Here is a 14,281-nt window from a genome sequence, read left to right as displayed (position 1 = left end):
ACTCTCTATCAAAGTCTGGTAAAAGTCTGAAGGTGGGACTCCGTAAGCGGCGTAGACTGCGCTATGTTTCATTTGACATGGTGATAAAAAAGTGAAGTTATCTTTGTTTTGAAATTTTCATTCGAAGCCAAATTTGCCTTCCGATGTAGCATTTATGACGCAATTTATCACATGGTATACACACACTGTAAATAGGTGTTTCGATATTTAAGTCTTACTAAATAGTTCCCGGGATACTGAAGTCTTACAAGATTTTCAAGAATAGGACCCCGCATAGTGATATCTTACTAGAAAAGTTGTCATGATACTGAAGTCTTATTAGAGTAGTTTATTTGGTGTTTGAACAAAAACTTGACATATAGAAAATGTTGTACGTTACTGTTTGTCGCAAATACTTTTGAATAAAAATAGCTTCGACAGCTCAGGTTTCAACTTCAAAATGATGTAGCATTATTAAAAGTAACGTTTACGCATTGATGGTCATTTAAACATGTATCATAGCTTATACTAATTTGACTACAGTGATTGAATTCCATTTTCAATAAATATTTATAGCGCTTCTTCACATTGAGTGAAAGTGTAATGCAACAGGCCTGACACGTTTTGTCTAAGAAACACTTCTTCGATAACATATCTTAAGAACCAAGACAACAAATAGCAGCAAATATAAGGTTCGAAAACAACGAGAATCTCATGTGAGAAGCTGAAGTTCGTTTACAGAAGTGGTAGTCGGAAGTGGTAGCCGGAAGTGGTAGTCGGAAGTGTTGCTGGAACACCGTCGTCGACAAGAAGCGCAAGTGGAAGAAATCAAGCAAACCTGACGAGTTATAAAATTTCATATGACTAACGATGGAGTTATAACCTATTTGAGGTTCGTGATAAGTTTTTGGCAAAGCGTTTATAATTCCAACATATTGAATCTGAAAAATATCAGCCGGCAAATATAAATGGCTTTAATAAACACGGTCAACTGTTATTCTATTAAACTGTAGGCAAATAACTCTTCTTCACTTAATAAATATATGTCCAACTACCAGTAAAGACGCACTGAATTATTCAAGGGTATACCAAAATATTTTATATTAACCGTGCAAAAAGCAGTACTATTCTACGAATGACTATCGAGTCCGATTCTCTTACAGTGTACGGTAAAGAGGCATGTACTGTAGGATCTTAGCATTGAGAAATACATATCCATTCCAGTTTAATAATTGAGCTTTATACATAAAGCTCGAAGTAAACACCTGAAGGTTAACCAACAGCAAAAATAAATAAGGACACATAAGGATAATACTTTGGAAGTATAAGTGTATGAGTGGAATAAGAGAGCTTTTAAGACATTTAGTGTTTCTTCTGATAACAATTACTTCACATGTAAGAGCCGTTCCTATTGTTTACATACTGTTTTGAGATCAAATGCCGTTCTGAAGTAATGATATATTGAGACAAACCCAAAGATTGATCACTCTTTGTTTAGCTTTCAAAATTTTGTTAGTTATATACTGTAAGTTGGTATGAAGAAATATCATTATTCTTACAATTTACAAGAATTGGTCAAATCTGTATCACACACCTAATTCAATTACATATGATTATGTTTCACTAATTGACCTCTTCCGAAAACAAAAGGAAAATTGAGACGGCAAGTATCATTCAGAGCAAATCAACGATTTGGATAATTTCTTAAAATGTCAGACGTGAATTTTGTCATCATCCATTGTCACTTTCTGTATTGGGAGGACAATGGCGTTTACCGTACTTTATTAATAAAATGTCTCAATTTCATTAAGAAATTGTAAGAGAAAAGCGTGCGCGAGTTGCTGGGAAAATATTTTTCGTCTGCATACGAAATAAAAAAACTTAAAGCTTTAAAGTACTATCTAAATGCAAATACGATGGGAACTATAGGCAAACAAACTAATAAATACCCTGCTAAAGGGCACCAAACTAAGACCTAACAAACATGTAGTTGGTGGCACACTATGTACAAAGCGGGATACTTTATTCTTAGTCATAACATCATTATGACAGAACGCCATCATCAAGTTTAGCAGCCTCCGACATGTTAAAACCTCAAGTCAAGTCTATCTTAGTTTACGCCTCTCATGGCAAAGCGGTTACCCAAACATTTACCAACGATCTTATTTTGATCTTTGTATTTTGTGTCTTTTCTTGTAGAGTGGTGTCACTTCTATCGAGTTTATTTGCGTTTTCTGCCTTTAAACATGATAAAAGTTATAGTATTCTTGGCAGGATTATCAGCCAAATTGTAACACAACTTTGTTAAAGCGTTTATCTAAATAACTTAATAAAGTTTGTGATGCGTCTGAATGATTACGTAGACACGTTACATACCCGATCAACTGAAAACCAAGTAATATTATGCTAGATGCCACACTGTTGGTCGTATCGAACTTTAAACTTTAATTAATGCCTTTGCTGTTAATGATATCATTATTAAAGTCTTCTGACACAGTTAAAGAACAATATTTTGCCCGGTTCCAACAATACATGTTCCGATTGAATTTCAGTAAATTCTAAGACGATTTTAATACTTCGAAACATAAGTTTAATAGCATTGTTACTATATCAAATTAAAAGAAATACTATGTTTTCCAATTACATAGTTTGCGTGTCTTCCTGGTGAAACTTGGCCAGGCTGTTGACCATTTACTCAATATAATCCGATAATCGCCATAAGGTCCAAAGATGATATCATAGAAATTCTGGATCCAAATCCAACTGCGTATTGTCCTATCAGCAGGTTAACCGTGTTAACACAGATAAAATTTTAACGACATTTACAACACATTGAAACGTAACTGGAGTCTTTCAGATTTTTGATGTAAAATGGAAAATGGAACTACATAATAAAAGAAAAAAAGCTATTCAAGTAAGTTTGGAAACTGAATGAAAATGCAGTTTTATATGGCTTAAATGTGCTCTCCGTTTTGCCAGGATAAATGATGCACTCTTACTCCCAAATAAGAATAACCACAATTGATACAATTGTTTTAGTATACAACAAATGATGGATAAATGTGAAATGCAATGGTTTTACGAAGGATTACGACTTTAATTTGAAAGAAATAAGCATAAAACACGGTATTTGTACCTTATGAGCTGAAAGTAGATCACAGTCAATATTTAAGCATTCACCAATCATTTAAAAAAGCATTTAAAAACACGATTTTAATATGTTTATCACTAATTCATATTTTCCATCAATGCATTATTTATTTAACGGTTTAGCACTCAAAATTTATGTTTGTTATACATGTGTATGCATTGATTTTGCGTCACTGTAAACAAAACCATATGCCGACCTATAATGACACATATGCTTCCCTAGAACAAATTGTCGCATTACGAAAATTTGCAGGGAAAAAGCAAATTCTTGTCGTAGGCATTTTTTACTAATCAGATTTCAATAACTGAGTTCTGAGGCGAGAATTACAGATATAGAATCAATACTCCCGTTCACTTAGTACGCCCACTTATGTCGAAATGGAAAATAATTTCAGACAATCTCTATGGAACACTTTTAAAAGTCTTAAATCATGCGTGCATTTGCTATTGAAGCAATATTAGAGTGGCATAACTTCAAAAGGAAGAAGTCAGCTGACAAGAACGGAGTGCCTGTTTTAACAAGTTGTTTAAGGTGCAGCTGAGATGACTGCCATCGTCGTCATTGGAATGAGGAATGGCTGTTTTCGCAATGTATTAATTGTTTTCTGAGATATGGCATTCAACATGGTGAGAAGAAAGTATGTATAATCTAATCTTTATAATGATTTCCATGTAAAGTGCAAACATTACAAACGGCAGAGAGAATCGCTTTACATAGTATTTAATGTCTTAACTTGGGTTCTTGGCTCCAGTTTGTGATAAAGATGGAGTGTGCAAAATGATAGTGTTTAATTGAAAGTCATTCTTATGTATATCTTTGTACAACTGGGATTACGTGACGGACGATTATATGTTCGCCCATTTATTATGCGCATGACGCTTATCGTGTGTTAGTCAAACCATGTATATATTCAAGGTTACTATTGAAAAATATGTACTGCCTTATCATCAACGAAGTAACCTTTCCAAGGCGGTACCTAACAATCCTTGATAAATATACCTAGTTTTTTTTACATAGTATATGTGCACTGTACTGTTTGCGGCGTTTTGTGCTGTTGTTCCATGTTTCTTGTTTGTGATTTCTTGTTTTTGTGTTCCATGTCTGTTTTGAATTGCACGATACTGGATCTGCGATATATGACTGAAGAGGTATATACGTCATGATAATGATAAAAGCCACATTCATTTTTCTACGAACATAGCGTTTTCAAAATCATTATTCATATATGCAATGAGAATTATGTACGTCATGATAATGATTAGAAAGACACATCCATTTTTTCTACGAACATGGAATTTTCAGAATTATTATTTATGCATGCAACGTTAATCAACAAAGTGATTTACATAATAATAGAAAGAGAGAAAGAGGAGAGGTCAAATATCTGATTAGTTATTTACTATGGATATTTCATGAAGTTCCTCAGATGACTAGCAACTGAAGTCACTGTTCAAGATAAGGATGATGTAAATGAATGACTGCAATCTTTGTGCCAAAGCAATCGAATGTTTATATAGAGGGATGCTTCCTCGAAGAATGTGTCATTTTTCAGTCTACGCATTATTGTTATGCATTTTTTTACGAGATGCTTCGAAACAAATGATCTTCGCATGCACAGTAAATGCATTCATCTTGAATAATTACAAGAATAATTTTTTCCCGACCGATTGTGCATATACATGTTGCAAAGATTAGAATGCTATATAGGGTGATAACAACATACATATATAAAAGATACACACTATATATTCTAAATAAACAAAACATGTATGATAAATGAATTCGCAAGTATTTCTCGTTCAGCTATACATAAATTGTCTAATTATTTCATTGTAAAAATCGCTTTTCAGCTGCACAAATGCAGTTTTCATATATCATCTTCGTGTCTACATTTCAATTTGATGTAAATTTCTATAAACATTAAAGCAGTTAACTGTACTACCAGTTGTTTGCTTATCAGGTTTGGAAAAAGAAGACATATATTTACAATTTCTAAAACGGTTTTGCTTTGCCATACAGGAATAACTTGCATGTCCTTACTCACTTAATTAACTAGATAAACTAGAATCGCTAACAGGCGGTGAACCCTTAAAGTTTGCTTGTTAAAATATACATAGTCAACCAAAATTGTTAACGTTGAGTTATACAAATCAGATATACATTGTCACATTATTTTATCACAGTTGAAATCATTGACTCGTTAAATGCCGGTCGGCAATTTCTAATTGACCATTCAGATATATGAAGTCAATCATGTTGTAATTTTTAAACAGACGGTCGCGCATTTGAGCCTGACCATTCAAATACATATGTCAACCAGAATAGATAGCAGGCGGTCAACCCTTGGAATTTGACGAGTCAACCAAGATCGTAAGCTATGAGTTTGATATGAGATGAACATTGTCAACCAAAATCTTTAAGAGGCGACCGACCCTTTGCGACCGCTTCGGATTGACTATTTAAATGTTTGACTGGCTTTCAAACGTTTCATTGGTACTATTCAGTTAGTACGGTTATATCCAATATTTGAAACATGTGTACGTCTTGCCTTACGCAGTTATTCTTAAGTTCTAGATTAATCCTAAAATTAGGATTGAGTGTTTTTAACTTCGGACTTTTGTACAGCTGTAAAGGTTATATTGATCAAATATGTGTAGGAACAGTACAGATTACCTTGAAATGAATACAGATTACTTAGATTTTAGATGGGCTTTAGCTCCTTTTCATCTGTTTTTTGTATGAAACGATCATAATCAGCAGATCCGCAGTTGTTTTATTAAGAATTGGCATTTACCAGCTTTTGGAACCACTGCTTATGACAAATAATGAAATTATAAAAGACTCGGTTTCAAACATAGAAAACTCAATCGTAACGTCCAATAACCATGCAAGTCGTAAAATACTTCAAGAATTCTTTTTATCATGTATTTGCAATGTATGGCCGCGCCGTTTCGTTGAGAACAACTGAGAGTTATACGAAAGCAATGAAATAGTCACATTATGACAGAAAACGTGTGCTAGGTCATACATAATAAAAGGAATAGCTGAAATTGAATAATTCAAATTTTTACAGGCTATTTGCAACTCCACTTCGTTTTTTATCAAAAATGAGCAGTTTGTTCTTATTAAAATACAAGCATTGGTCATTGCATCATTTTCAAATTTCAAATGTTTATTTTCTTTCCTAACTTAATCTCTGAAATGTGAATTGTGGTGTCCGTCCGTGTCCCTGGTTTAAAATTAAAACTCTCCAATTTTAACAACAGAATGATGAAAATTCAAAGAGACATTGTTTTTTACTTCTCACCTTTTTCCTGTTTCACTTGGGCAACATTCAAATTTGAAGAAGAAAATGCTTGCATTGATTTTTGGAATAAACAATATACCGTGTTATTTAAGGCAAGAAATACTTTTATCCCGTGCTACTTTGGTATAATAGTATGCGTAAGGAATTGTACGATAAGTATTTGTAAGTTGGTTATTTGTTTAAGGCATTATACTGAAGGTTATGTTTACGTTTATAACGCATTTGCTCACGTTTCCAAATGATGTACTTCACAGTTTCACAAATGCTGAAATACTGTTTCTTTTAATAGCTCGAAGATATTCGGTGTCTATCGATTCTTGTCATACTTCTTTAATAAATCAAACGCACATTAATACATGTCAATATAACACACACACTGAACAGATATGTCTACTGAATGACGCAATCAACGTATCATTGTAGCTACGTTTACTAAAATCATTTCGTTACAAATCATAACGGATGTGTGAAATAGAGATAGAGCACATACTAACACGTGATAACAATGATTGCATTTGTTAAAACAACTATTGAAAATAAACAATCATGTGCTGCTTGATTTGCATTCTGTTTCCATTAGATAACTCATCTTGGGATTGGGATAAGCATGACAAAATACGACTAAATACAATCTTATCATAATAATATTATTGCAAACTTTTGTAAAAACATGTTCATGTCTGCGTTTAACCTTCAAAATATATTTCTAGCAGAGTAAACATGACGTTTATGGATAATATAAAATGCCACCTCGAGAGTTATTGTTATACTCGATTTTTTTAAATGGTATCCAAGTATTAAGGTATCCAATTTAAAAATAATCTTGCCATTTACTCAAGTCAAAGGCCATCATGTTAATTGTTGATGCATTGTGTGATGAAAGGCTGCTGCATACTTATTACAAAATTATATGTTTAATGAATGAAAACTAAGTATCAATAAAGTCATTTGAGTTTGAGTTAATGTTCTTTATTTCAGCTGAAATCGGACGTGAAAAATCCAATTTTGCAACAGTCCAAGGCGATACGAGGTAAAGCATGTGATAATGTGATAAAAACAGGTATGTTAACTTTTTTTTGGACGTGTCTTTATGGAATTTAACATTCATTCGATATAAGATCAACTGAAACACCAAGTCTTTCGCGCTAGATGCCGCACTGTTAACCAAATTTAACTTTGAACTTGGTCAGAATGGTCTAGGCAATTAATGCAATTAAAGAAAACTCTTTTAACACACTTGAAGTAGCACAGTCTTAGTGGTAGTATGTGACGCGACAGGTTTAACAAATGTCAACCAGTTGTGTGGCAATTGAATGAAAACAAATACATAACACCAAAATGCATGGTTTTGACGTGCCCCAACTCACAACCGCGGTTTAGTTATGCAATAATGTATTTCTAATAGTCAAGTCACTTTGCCAAGTGACTGTTTATCACAACAACAATGTGGGGTTATATAATAGGTAAAACTCGCTAAAAGCATAATGGGAAATTGTGTTTGCCTCTTTTAACGTATATGATAACTCAATGAAAATACAATCATGAATTACAAAGATAAGAAAGAGTTTGCATAGCAGTGGATGATTAAATGGTTAACCATTTATACAAGTGAAGCATTAAAACTTTCTTATCATCAAATCACAGGCGTTGTCTTAATGAACTTTCAATACAGCCATTCCTAGTGTTTGTATGAAACATGTTTGCATTTTCTATTGTTTCGATATTACATCACTCTGCATATATGTAATCAATATAATTGGGGGGGGGGGGTGAATGATGTCTATGAATTCATACGCTTATTTTTCGTTTTCATCGAAATCATATTAAAGTTACCTTTACTAACTTTATTTGAATTGCATCGTTTTATTTGTCGTCTTGAAAAATTTCCTTTATTCATACACACATGTTTGATTAGGTATAGAAATATATATGTCATTATATTTGTATAGCAGCGAGCCACATTCCTTTTTCTACGAACATGGCAATTTAAAAAAAATATGTTCATATGCAACGTTAATCGCCAAAATGATTTACATAATGATATAAAAAGACAGGGAAAAGGATCAAATTTCTCATTCCGGAATATTAAAATTGATATTTCGTGCAGTTTTAAAAATGACTAGCAACACCCAATGTTGGTGAATAATATAAACGGTTATGCCATATCAGCCTAACGTTTATATAGAGGATGGCTTCAAGAATTGTTTTCGCACTGCTTGGTAATTCTGTACACTTAGTTCTGCCCCAAGAAGTGCTAAGAAAACATTTCGCTATCCATTGACAACAGTTCTTGCGCAAGGCCCATGTCCATTTCCATGACGTCAGTGATTAGACGCCACCTTTCACGCTCATGTTTGGTGCACCCGTGAATGATGTGTATATCCAAATTGTCAGTATCTGTTTGACATCCATGACATCGTTGTGGCAATTGTGGTGACCTTTTGCACCACAGTTTTGCAATAATAATTCGAATATGTTTATAACAGTTTAAGTCAAATATATCATACACTGTTGCTCTACTTACACGCGGTTGCAAAATTCTGAGTAAACTAAAATCCTCGTCTGACAAAGTTCGTGCTGACTATAATGAGGTATCTTTCAATGAAACAATAGTTTTGACTGTATGTTTCCATTGACGTCTAGAGGGAATTCGTTTTGGATTAACTAAAGCATTGTTGATAAAGCTTTGAAGTCCATATGTACATAGGGAAAACATATGCACACATATAACACAACATAAACAAAACCTATGTATATGAATAATACAATTATATAAGAGGGACAAGCATTAAAGGAAGAACACACATTCACAATTGATACTAAACATTTAAAGAGCTGTTGACCAAACAAAAGGTACAAATCCAACACACACACACACGCACACGCACACGCACACACACACACACACACACACACAAACACACGCACAGACACACACACACACACACACACACAAACTCACACACACATGAACTGCATTGGAACAGGCAGGATAATCTCCTAGAAATATCACTGATGGCTTGAGCTGATAATCAAAATATATGTAACTAAATAGGTAAGTTTTTACGGTATTGCTCCATTTCTCTGTATGATGGTTTATCATTTAATAAAACTGTTAAATGATATATTATACTTGTCTAAATCGGCATGGATGTGCGATGAATTTTTATTCCGTCACGTATTCATCGTATTCCCTGCACTTTGAATGAACATTCACATAGAACATTGATTCGAAAATAAAAATAATAAAACATAATGAGTTTAACAATCGAATGGTGAAAACTCATTAAATACGTTTTTCACTTTTTCCTTTTATTTTTCACAGGCAAGATAATAAATTTAAGATGGGTTTACTGGCATTTTGTTGGTGGAGTGGTCAGAATAGTCGGAACAAAATAGCGTGTTATTAAAGGCAACGAATAGTTTAATCCGGTGCTGTTTTAGTCAAAATTGATTTGAAAGGCGGTAGTACAACAATTATGTGTAAGTTTCATTGGTAATTGATTAGCTTTGAGGCAATATACTCCATTTTTCTGTACATTTAGAACTTATTTGCACAAATATTTCAAATAATGTAAGTTACAGTTTCCCTGAATACGAACAGTCGTTTCTTTTAATATCATGAAACCATTCGGTTACGATCGATTTCTTGTTACTCATCTATGATAAATCATCTATGTGTTCAATATTAAATGTCAAATTAACTCACACAATGAACAGATTTGTCTACTGAATGACGCCAACTTATCTTGAAGGCTCCATTCTCTAAAATTAACACTTTCCACTGCCAGATCGTAACGGATTTGAGAAAAAGAGATAGAGCACAGCGTATAACATGACTAGGGTCAATGCAATTGTTGCTTTGTGAAACAGTTATTGAACAAACAATAGATTGTTGCTTGTTTGCCTTTTTGTTTCCAAGAAACTGCTCATTTTATCAGAATAAGCGTGACAAAAGCATTTACAACGACTTAATACAATAATGTGATTGTAAATGTTATTTAAAACACTTGAGTAAACATGATATTGTCTGCGTTTACATCACTATATGGTACTGCTAGGTTTTTTTATAAAAGCAAACATGACGTAAATAAAAAATGTATAATGGTTCTTACAAGCGTTATTGTTATACACGAGATTTTTTAAAAGATACCCAAGTATTAACTTATCAAAACAAGCTTGCCATTCAATCGAGTCGATGGCAACAATGATAATTTTTAATGTATCGTGGTCTCATATAAATAATATATCAGTTTAAAGGTAACTGCATACTTAAAAATATATATATATACAATGAATGTATGAAGATTGAAAATCAATAAAGGTATTTTTGAATTTTGAATAAATATTCTTAATTTCATCTAAAATCGGACGTGAAAAGAAAATTCTTGCAAAATTCCCTGGCCAAAAAGCTTGTTTCCAATGTTTCGATATAGTTTTGAACATATGCTTTCTCTACTCAGTGGACTCTTGCAAATAATACCATTCTGCGTCCAACGGTGATCCAAAATCACGGTATTGCACATTACAATGTATTTCTTAAATAGTAAGTAATAAATAGAAGGTAATAAAACATATATGAATATTTTAAAACTCGATAAAAACTACAAAGCATTTAATAGACCCTATTATTCGATTATGTTTCTTCTTTTAGTCAAACAAACAATAAATCGCTCCATGTTTAACCCTTTGAATTATGTTAATTTTAGAATTTGCAATTGTCTGCATTATTACGCATGTGAAAGAGTTCCATAACCACAAAATAAATGTTAAATAATTCACAGATGTGAGTTTATGTGTTTGTTTTATAAATAGTTGATTACAGGTTCCTTTCCCATTATAAACACAAAGTGATCATGCAGAAACTCACAACAGCACAATTATTTGACGTCATCGATCGTGACGTAATATAAACAGGTTTGAAAAAAGGCTTCACCGTCAGGACACTTGTGTATTCGATGTAATTATTCATTTTTGAAAAATATATGATGATGGTTACATGGTATTTCGATTCATTATTGAATGAGTGTCTTTGAGCAAATTCAATCTTCCTTTAGGTGGACGTTTTCATTGTGTGTTTCTAAGCCATTCATTTCTTTCGATATCATACCATGTACTTGGTTTGTTTCAATTAAGCTTGGATAATTCAATACAAATGAAAAATGACTTTTCGAATAAAATGATATTTATCATTATAAATTTAGTGAAGAGGCAGCCTATTAAACTAGAGTAGGACTCATCAACTATATTTAAACTCTACAATGTATATAAAAGATCATATGTACTTTTGAAGAAACACACCATTCAGTCATAATATAAATATTTAAATTGTCAAATGACTTTTATCAAAACTTATAATTGAGCTTAATCAATATTAATGGTCATTTCATGCTAGTATAATTTATCCTCGAATCTCAATATAAATCAGATTGCATGTAGTTAAACATTAAAAAAAAGCAAAATCGGTAAAACCAAGTTCGTGTTTGTGTTTCCGGTATGGAAAACATAAGACACATTAACAATTTCTTTAAAGCATTTTCTTCGCGTCATCAATCTTGCAATGAGTACTGACTTACGTTTACAGACTCACAAAACTCAAATCAAAATGTTTGCCCGTCATACTGAGGTTATTTCATTGGATTGCTTATAGAAAACAGTTATTGTTGTTGTGCAGTAACCTTTGTGTGTTCTGTATAATATTATGAGATTAAATCATGTATAATTAAATCTTTTTCAGAGCAGCACGGACTTTTTTACTATTAATATTTTCACCTTATAAATGATTTGCTATCCAGCGAAACTTGTGATTTGAATTTCTGATTTGAATTTGATTTGAATGAGAACAAATGCACTTCATATATTACTAAGTGTAAGTACCAGTAAATGCGCATATTGTTAAAAATAATGCAGCATATTTATAAAAATAATATTTTAAATGTTAACTGCGTTTGAGCAGAAAATACAAATGAGAGAGATTTGTTCATTTTGTACTAAAATGTATGAGAGCAAAATGAGAACAAACACGTTTGGATTATTACAATATTTGAGGCATCACCAATTCAGATACAAAAAAATAACAGTCGTTTGTTCCTTCCAGTTTAAGGCGGTAGCCCTCTTCAGTTTGAGCATTCACAGCTCAGAACACAGTAATCTGAAACGTGGGCAACAGGTGTACGTCTTGCCTTATGCAGGTGTTCTAAAGTACTGTATAATTACGGTTGTTGAGTGTATATGTAAATGATAGTGATATCTTGGTAAATAATATTTCGATTTACTTGGCGGTACCTAACAATTCTTGATAAACATAACTATTTTTATATAAAGTATATGTATGCACTGTGTTGTTTGTGGAGTTTTGTGCTTTTCTTCTATGTTTCTTGTTTGTGAGTTTGTGTTCTATGTCTTTGGCGTTTGCTCAGTGCCACTAAACCGGGTTTATGTTTAAACATTTTGCTACTGAGCTTGTTTCTGTAGCTTTTTGCATAAATATTGGTGGTTTATTATCGTCTCTTTACCAATATATTAGAGCAAAAAGATCTCGAAAGTTTAGCAGCGATTCTTGTGTTTTGTTGAAGGACAGTGCCACTTTTATACTAACAGTGATCATACTTGCAATGTATAATCGGTGTTATGTTAGATCTAGCATTGTTAAAAATACGAAATAACACAGCACAAATGTACACTGGTCTCTAAAAAATGCGAAATATCAACATAATCATATTTCAAGAACAGAACACGACCAATAAAATATCAGACCGATTCCAATTTTGAAATTGACTTTGATTCATGATGTCTAACGGTCTGCTGAATTGATTAATTCATGATTTATGATATCTGCATATTTATGTAGTTTAATTCAGCTAAAAAATGTCAATCTTAACATAACATTCTAAACTTTCTATCCACATAGATGCATAAATGAATATGTAATTGTTTATCATCGTTGAATATTTCTTTTTTTGTGATTGTAACATTTTCTCAAACAATATTATATGAAGAGTAAGTTGATAAAATGTCAGATGATTGTCTTGCAGACAAAATAAAAACGTTGTTTCAGAAAGACAGCGTGTAACTTTTTAGCATGGCGCCAAAAGCCACATTTTGCTTTTAGGGGAAAACTAATGTTGTTTCGTAAATCAAATGTTGACATCAAAACAAAGACAAATTTATTTCTAGTTTCAAGAAAATGATCACAAAGGGGTTACACAATTCTTTAAGAACAATTTTCAGATATAGTTTGTGTGGCACAAGTGTAGATATCTAAAATAGGGTACCCTTTTTGAAAACAAACGCTTGTATACTTGATTTTGTTCAGATACATTCGCAACTTAAACATAATTGACTCTGAAAAATACTTTCGTACAAAGGTACATTTGAATGTTGCTTTTAGAATAACGCATTTTGGATCTTCGCTAACGGCTTAGACTACTGAGCTTGTCCCTGTAAAGTCCATTGATCATAAGTATAATAAATCATCGCAAGAAATAAAACTGTTTTATAATGACTGATTCCACATGAACAATTAATAGTATAATGCTTAAAAATAACTGCACTCCTTATGAATCAACATTATAACATTCACAAGCATAGAATGCTTTTTTCTCTGTGTTAAGCCCAATTGACTTCAAAAAAAGTGCTGCTTTGATTGAATCCGATAATGCCTTCGCTATACAGTTGCCTAGAGATCACTCTCCCTTGCTTGTGTATATATACTGCTGCTGCCGAATAACATATCATTCACGAAACAAACTTCTGCTGGGAACACTTATTGAACGAGAAAATTGAACTATTGGAATACTTAAAATTACATTTTGATTAAGTGTTCAAATATGTACATATGACTA

This window comes from Mya arenaria, chromosome 9 (genome assembly GCF_026914265.1).
Source record: "Mya arenaria isolate MELC-2E11 chromosome 9, ASM2691426v1".
Lineage (NCBI taxonomy): Eukaryota > Metazoa > Mollusca > Bivalvia > Myida > Myidae > Mya > Mya arenaria.
This window is presented reverse-complemented; position numbering follows the sequence as displayed.